Source organism: Bidens hawaiensis, unplaced genomic scaffold (genome assembly GCF_021521415.1).
Source record: "Bidens hawaiensis isolate Kalapana, Puna unplaced genomic scaffold, B.hawaiensis_p1.1 tig00006365_1, whole genome shotgun sequence".
Lineage (NCBI taxonomy): Eukaryota > Viridiplantae > Streptophyta > Magnoliopsida > Asterales > Asteraceae > Bidens > Bidens hawaiensis.
Genome location: NW_027491425.1, coordinates 161,290 through 169,242, shown reverse-complemented (window position 1 = coordinate 169,242; position 7,953 = coordinate 161,290). Strand labels below are relative to the sequence as shown.

The 7,953-nt window shown below is 29.8% G+C and overlaps 1 pseudogene; it reads right to left on the bottom strand.

Moving 5' to 3' along the window:
- Positions 1–3,983: 3,983 nt before the first annotated feature.
- On the bottom strand, positions 3,984–4,762 carry LOC143632140 (NAC domain-containing protein 83 pseudogene; annotated as a pseudogene).
- Positions 4,763–7,953: the final 3,191 nt, after the last annotated feature.

Genomic DNA, 7,953 nt, shown 5'->3' with positions numbered 1-7,953 from the left:
AATACACAATTATATCAAAAAAAGACACAATATATCACAAAATATAACACAATGTCCAACAAAATACAACACAATGTTGAATAATATAACACAATATCAAGAAAAAAAGGCATAATATCAAAGAAAAAAGACACAATCAACGACGAAAATAAACACAAAACACAATGATAAACAAAAAACGCAATGCTCTTTTTCTCATAATTGTGTCTTTTTTTTAATTTTGAGAACGAGAAAAACGATGGAAACATTTTTGTGTTTTTACTTTTTTTATTTTTTATTAAACTTTGAGTTATGATTTATTTAACTTTTAAGGGTTTTTTTTTGTGTGGCTAAAAATTTTTCTCATCCTACTTATTTTTGTCTCCCTTTGTAAAATAACTTGACCCATACATATAAATTTGACTACCTTTATTATCTTATACAAATGCGTCAATTATTTGATTAAATAAAAAATAACTAAATAATATTGCTTATAAATACCATAAATTAATTAGTTAGACTACAGGTATATATGTTTGGCAAAGAGCTTTTAGACTAACTTTATTCACAACCCAACCCAACTCAAACTTTTAATAAAAAATTAATTTCGCTCTCTTTCACCTACACAATCCAACCTAACCCAACTTTTCAATTTTATTCACAACTCAACCCAAACCAATTATTTTAATACATATATCTTATTAGGTTTTAATTTATTCTATAAAATTTAGTAAAACTAACAAAAATATTTATTTTTTAAACAATATTATTTTAAGTATAAAAATCATTAAAAATATAATATCATAATTCTATTTAAAAAAAACCTTTAATTTTTATCACTATTAAAAAAACAAAAGTTTACATATAATAATGTTAAGAAAATAGCTATTTTTAAAAGTGTTTCATTTTTAATAAAATTATATCCAAATATTCATGAAAATAAACTAAACAACACTATGTTTTAAAAATTTTAAAATAAGTTAAATAATATAAATTATTAAATAAAACTCAAATTATATAAAAAACAAATTGTTTGAAAGAAAAAAAAACAAAAGAATATTTAATTAAAAAGTGGGTTGTGACCTAGGTTAGGGTTGCAACCTGGGATATGAGGTGAAAAAGATTTAATATTTTTGTTTATTACTTAAATAGTGTCATGGCCTCTTATGAGGTCACTAATAAACTTAGTCTTAAGATATTTGAACTTTAAGCTTTTAAGAAAAAGTTCATACTCAATACAAAGTTTTGTTTTGTTGAAAAAGCTTCAAGCTTTTAAGTTTGGAGAAGAAGCTCCATTTAAACGTTACTATAACCAGCGTTTAAGAAAAAGCTAGAAGCTTTTATATTTGAATTTTCAAAGTTGGTACTTGAACTTTTATCAACTTTTGCTAATTTATATAATAGTTACATATTTTACCCTTATTCAAAACTAACGACCTCCATGACTCTTTAAAAGACCTTAATTTTTTCACACGTTAATAGTTTTTTAAACAAATTACATCATAAAAAAGAACATTTTATTCTTTTTAATTTGTGTAAAATATTGTTATACTTTTTTAACTTTAAAAAATTAGTATACTACATGATTACCGGTTATGATTGGCAACAAGTCGAGTCAGACGAGCTCGGGTCATGTGTAAGATCAAAGTAAGGTCAGAACAAGTCGATACGAAAAGGGTTAATGTAGTTCGGTTCGTGTCAGTACGGTTTTGAGTCGAAAGGGGCCATGTCAGAACATGTTTCAGATTAAAACGGTGCGGGGCCGGAAAGGGTTTCAGATCAAAATAGGTTAGTTTAAAAAATTATTGTATATTTCAACTTTGCTACTTGATTTTCGCCATCGGTTACACGCTCACTTCCTTTGCATGAAGTACACGTCTGCATTTAGGTTATGTGTGCACCATTATCAAGTGAATCACGTACCGACATTAATTATGCGGTTGATGTCAAGTTGCATGCACACTCCACAACACCGCGAGCGCCCCAACTAGTTTTATTAAAAGCGCTATCTACTTTGCCAAACACCTAAAAATATATAAAAAGCTAGAGCTAACAGCTACCAGCTATCAGCTTTCAGCTAACAGACACCAGCTAGTTTTGTCAAATATACCCTACAATTTCATAGTTATGATAACTAATGATGAAATTTCTTTAATAATCATGTAAACAATCAAATTTCTGTTGGACTAAATTACAAAATCGTTTTTTTATGTGATTCATTATTCATTTATTTTATTTAACATTCGTTAAACCTTCAATACTATATGATACATCATCAACGCCTGTGTCAATATGTTATGTTCACTGCTATATTGTGCGGACATCAACACCCCTCTAGCTAATTATGTTCAAATAAAAACCGAATATTTCAGCCCTCTTATGCTAATTAAAATTTAATGTTTTTTGGGTATCAATATCACCGGCTACACATAATCTTAAAATATCTAGAAACATGAGTAATTAACTTAATTATATAAACTTAAAACATTAAGTGTTATATTAAAGATAAGGGAAAAGTTAAAATACAAATATAGACAAAAATTAGAACTGTGAGAAGAATTTATGGTTAAAAAAATCCCTTAAAAAATTCAAAAAAATAATTAAAAAACATAACTCAAAATATAAATAAAAAACAAAAAATTTTAAAAATAAAAATGTTTCCTCTGTTATTTCCCTCCAAAAATTGACGAAAAAACATAATGTTTGAAAAGGGCACGATGACGAAAATAAACAAAACACATGCACAATGATAAATAAAAAAAAGACACAATAGATCGCAAAATATAACCTAATGCCAAACAAAATATAACATATATAATGATGAGTAATATAACATTATATCAAGAAAAAAAAGACACAATTAATAATGAAAATATATAAAAAAACACAATCAATGACGAAAAGACAATGGTTTTTTTAATGATGAAAAGACAATGGTTTTTTTCTCAACAATTTTTTTTAGAACGAGGATGACGGTTGAAACACTCTTGTGTTTTTACATTTTTTGTTTTTTATTAATTTTTTAGTTACGATTTATTCTATTAATTTTTTAGAGTTTTTTTTATCTCTATTTTAACAAATACTTCTCATCATTCTAATTTTTGTCCTCGTTTGTAAAATAACCTGACCTATTAAAGATATAAACACTGTTAAATGATGTATCATAGTAAACTAATTTAATAATCCAAATATAGGCTACTAATTATATATATTGTATTATTAGTATCCGTCCTATACTTGTTCTAAACGTTTTGAATTTCCGATCGATTTTCTAATTGAAATCTTGACATGAAGCTTGAAGTCATATTATATATATATATATATATATATATATATATATATATATATAATTCATCACGATTTTGAAAACATCTCAAACAAAAGATTTAAAATTTTAAAGTCATATTACATAAATTTTAAAATCATATTACAGCAGAAATTGTAAAATAATATTTATTCTATAAGTTGTAAGAAAAATGGAAAAAGAATGATTGTTAAAATATAATTATTCATGCATATACTAAATCAATCTAAACAGATGTGCACTCAATACACAATTTATGTATCCTTAATTATTTTGTAATGTGAAAAAGCCAAAAAATTAATTCTGCTACATATTTTATCACTTATTTTATTCATGAGAACCAGGTGAATTATAGCTACACAAATGGCCTTTAGCTAGGTTAATTATATAATCAAACAATCTTTCAGCAATTAAAACAACTATATAGTCATGTAGTTTCAGAAAAATGTGATCTTATAAAAGAGATTAAAATCAAATCTGTCAACCAACCACGTACAAGATTAATGTTATTTATAACATCAATTTGGAATTGAAATAATCAAATTCATGATACATTCAAACTGTGTTTGACAGATAATTATCATCAAATATTAAACATGGTACATGCAGATGGATAGATTAAACTGTATCGGATTTTATTCCATAATACTTAAAAACAAAAGAAAATTAACTATATCATCATAGTAATTTCTCCTCTCATCTAAACACTAATCTCCTCATCTTGGGTTGCACCTGCAACTCCACTTGAACCACAACTTGATGAAGCAGCATCCACATTCAAATCAAAATCTCTTGGAACACTCGAACCCAACCCGGCGTTCTGAACCTCTTCATGCGCACCAACATCATTCCTAGCACCCTTCTTCTGAAACAACCTACAAACAGTCCAGTTTTCCATGCCCTACAAAATATTTAAGTTTGGTTTAATTTCAAGATTTTAATTAATTAAATTATAGGTTCCATTTTGATTTCATTAATTTCTTACTTGAACATAGTGAGTCAATTTATATTCGTGCATAATCCAATTCGTTTTCAATGCTTTTGGACGTTTGGTTATGTAAAAAACAAGGGTTCTCTTGGTTCCGATTTCATTGTTATTCGAACCGAAAATCTTCTTATGGGTGTTGGTCGCTTTCCAAAAACCCGATTTAGATTGTCTGTCGAATCGATCACCGCTTGAGTATTTCTTTTGAACGGTACTATAAAAGTACCGTTCTTCTTCGGGTTCACCTAAACCAAACAAAAAGAACTTATTACCATAAAAAATTGAAAAAACTATATCTCATTTTTTTATTTAAAAAGAGATCATGAATTTAGACCTGGTAAGGTCCAGGGATCGGTCTTGTTCACGTCCGCTATAGGGATCGCATACGCCACAGGCAAAGCCAGTGTTTTTGGTTCAAGGAAATGCAAAAGAAGTTCCTGGTCGGTCGGCATGAACCGAAACCCTGCAGGCAAACGGAGGATGGCGTTTTCCATTATCAAATTTTAGAACACAAATTTTAAAGACTAAAGAGTGAGTAGAGAAGTGTGTGTTGAAAAGGAAAGGAAGGGGTGCATTTATATGTAGACCGTGACGAGGGTAGAAAAAGAAGTGGAAAAAAGTGATGTGAAAAGGATGATTGTATCTCTCTATGTTGCCGTGAATTAGGCTCTTATCTTTTCATTATTATTATTATTATTATTATTATTATTATTATTTACTATTTTGTTGTTAAAAAGTACTAACTTTTTTATCGAAGATTTTTAGGTGAAAATAAAATTGCTTGTAAAAAAAATATTATTATTATTATTTTGTAGTTAACAAAAAATACCAATTTTGTTTATGAACCCTAAATCTCAAACCCTTTAACTTCCTGTCCACAGTGCACACAATGTACCCATCGTAGATTTGCTATAACATCAGTACCAACGTGCAGAGTTGTCGGTACCAACACAATGTGGCCTATTGTCCCGCGAAATTAAAGAACAGGTGGAGTTAACGTTTCCCGGAAAGAAATATAGGTTGGTGAAGTATTTAACGTTTAAAGAGCGTTATTAATTGAGATAATTAACCTGGTTTTTGATAGTCTACACGTAACCTGTGTAAAGTATAACATATGTAAGTAGACCCAAACATGTTTGAATTTTTAAGCTTGGCCAACATTGTAAGATCTCAAAACACGCACATAATCTTACTATCCTTGTCTTAAATGCTAAGGAAGATACTATTTAGTTTGTAGCATTAAGCTCGCATTTTCCCCACACATGACATATAGTACTTTAACCATGTACTTTTTTTTGTTCGTTATCCTTCGTGATATCACTTGCCTTTGTTAATTTACTCAATTCGGCTTAAGAAAGAAGTAAAAAAAAAAAGTAACAACGCACACTTTTTTTGGAACCCTAAATCTCAAACTCGTTAACTTTCTGTGCATGGTGCACACAATGTACCCATCGTAGATTCACTGTAACATTAGTACCAACATGCAGAATTATGGTACCAACACAATATGGCCTATCATCCAGTGAAATTAAAAAACAGGTGGAGTTAACGGTGCCCGGAAAGAAACATAAGTTGGTGGAGTATTTAAAGTTTAAAGAGCGTATTAATTGAGATAATTAACCTGGTTTTTGATAGTCTACACGTAACCTGTGTAAAGTATAACATATGTAAGTAGAACCAAACATGTTTGAGTTTTTAAGCTTGGCCAACATTGTAAGATCTCAAAACATGCACATAATCTTACTATCCTTGCCTTAAATGCCAAGGAAGATACTATTTAGTTTGTAGCATTAAGCTCGCATTTTCCCCACACATGACATATAGTACTTTAACCATGTAGTTTTTTTGTTCGTTATCCTTCGTGATATCACTCGCCTTTGTTAATTTACTCGATTCGGCGTAAGAAAGAAGTTAAAAAAAGTAACAACGCACACTTTTTTTGGAACCCTAAATCTCAAACTCGTTAACTTCCTGTGCATAGTGCACACAATGTACCCATCGTAGATTCGCTGTAACATTAGTACCAACATGCAAAATTATGGTGCCAACACAATGTGGCCTATCGTCCCGTGAAATTAAAGAGCAGTTGGAGTTAACGTTGCCTGAAAAGAAACATAGGTTTGTGGAATATTTAAAGTTTAAAGAGCGCTATTAATTGAGATAATTAAACAGGTTTTTGATAGTCTACACGTAACCTGTGTAAAGTATAACATCGTAAGATCTCAAAACACGCACATAATCTTTCTATCCTTGCCTTAAATGCTAAGGACGAGACTATTTAGTTTGTAGCATTAAGCTCGCATTTCCCCACATGCCCACACATGACATATAGTACTTTAACCATGTACTTTTTTTGTTCGTTATCCTTGGTGATATCACTCGCCTTTGTTAATTTACTCAATTTGGCTTAAGAAAGAAGTAAAAAAAATAACAACACACACTTTTTTTAGAAAATAATTACTACAACGTAAGTTCTAAAAGTTTTAAGTGTTGTTGCAGTGGAAATTAACATGTCATACCTTGTCGTTGTTGAATGTTCGACATGCGAAAACAACACGTTAGCTTTGCTTTGGAAATTTATTCTTGCAACCAAACTTTTACATAGGAGTGAGAGTGAGAATATTCTTTTTAATGTCGATGAGAAAGTAAGCATGGAAATTGTTTCCCCTTACCGTTATGATTTCATATGAGGCAAGCTTTAAATGCTTCGTACATATTCAAGTAGTAAGTTTCTCTTATGTTGCCAAGATTGTGCCAAAGATAATATATCTAATCTTGTTATCAATTGCGTGACACGTTATGGTCGAATGACGCCTTTATACACAATAAATGTAAGTGGCTCAGTCATTATTTTTCTTTGCCCCTTACCCATTAGAATAGTTTATGACCGAAACGTGCATTTTACCTAGTAAATGCGCTTGACTTCGCAATCTAACTTTGACTTGAGATTAAGAATATTGCTTTTCATTTAGAGTATAGTTGTACTCTAAGGAGCTAAGGCTTTAAATGCTTCGTATATGCCCGGTTAGTATTTTCTCTTAGTCTATCAACATTGTGCCAGGGAATGTATTTAATCTAGTTGCCAACCTGTGACCAGTTATAGTGAAATGCGCTTGACTTCGCAATCTAGCTTTGACATGAGATTGAGAAATGAGAATACTGCTTTTTCATTTAGAGTATAGTTGTACTCTAAGGAGCTAAGGGTTTAAATGCTTCATATATGCTCGGGTAGTATTTTTCTCTTAGTCTATCAACATTATGCCAGAGAATGTAATTACTAGCTATTACTTACGTTTCATGTGTGAGTTCGTCAATGTCCTACATTTACATATAGATCTAATGTATTTTTTTTATTTATTTTAAACTAGTTTATGCATCAATGATTTAAAGCGTAGGATTTACATCTCACAATTTCAATAACTGGTTGGCAGTTTAGTTTCAGATAGTTTCAAAATGTTTTTCTTTAATGGCTTATAGTGGTTTGAAGTATGTGTGCATTCAAAATGGTTACCTGTGTACGTTCTAACCTAAAATTAAAATAAAATTATAAAATTGGCAGTTGTATGTCTAACAAGTATAAGGTAATGAACTTTGGGTCAGTGTACTATATCATTTTATTTGTTAAAACATTGAATTAAGATATTTCTACTATTAGTTTAATATATAAAACCATTTACATCATATA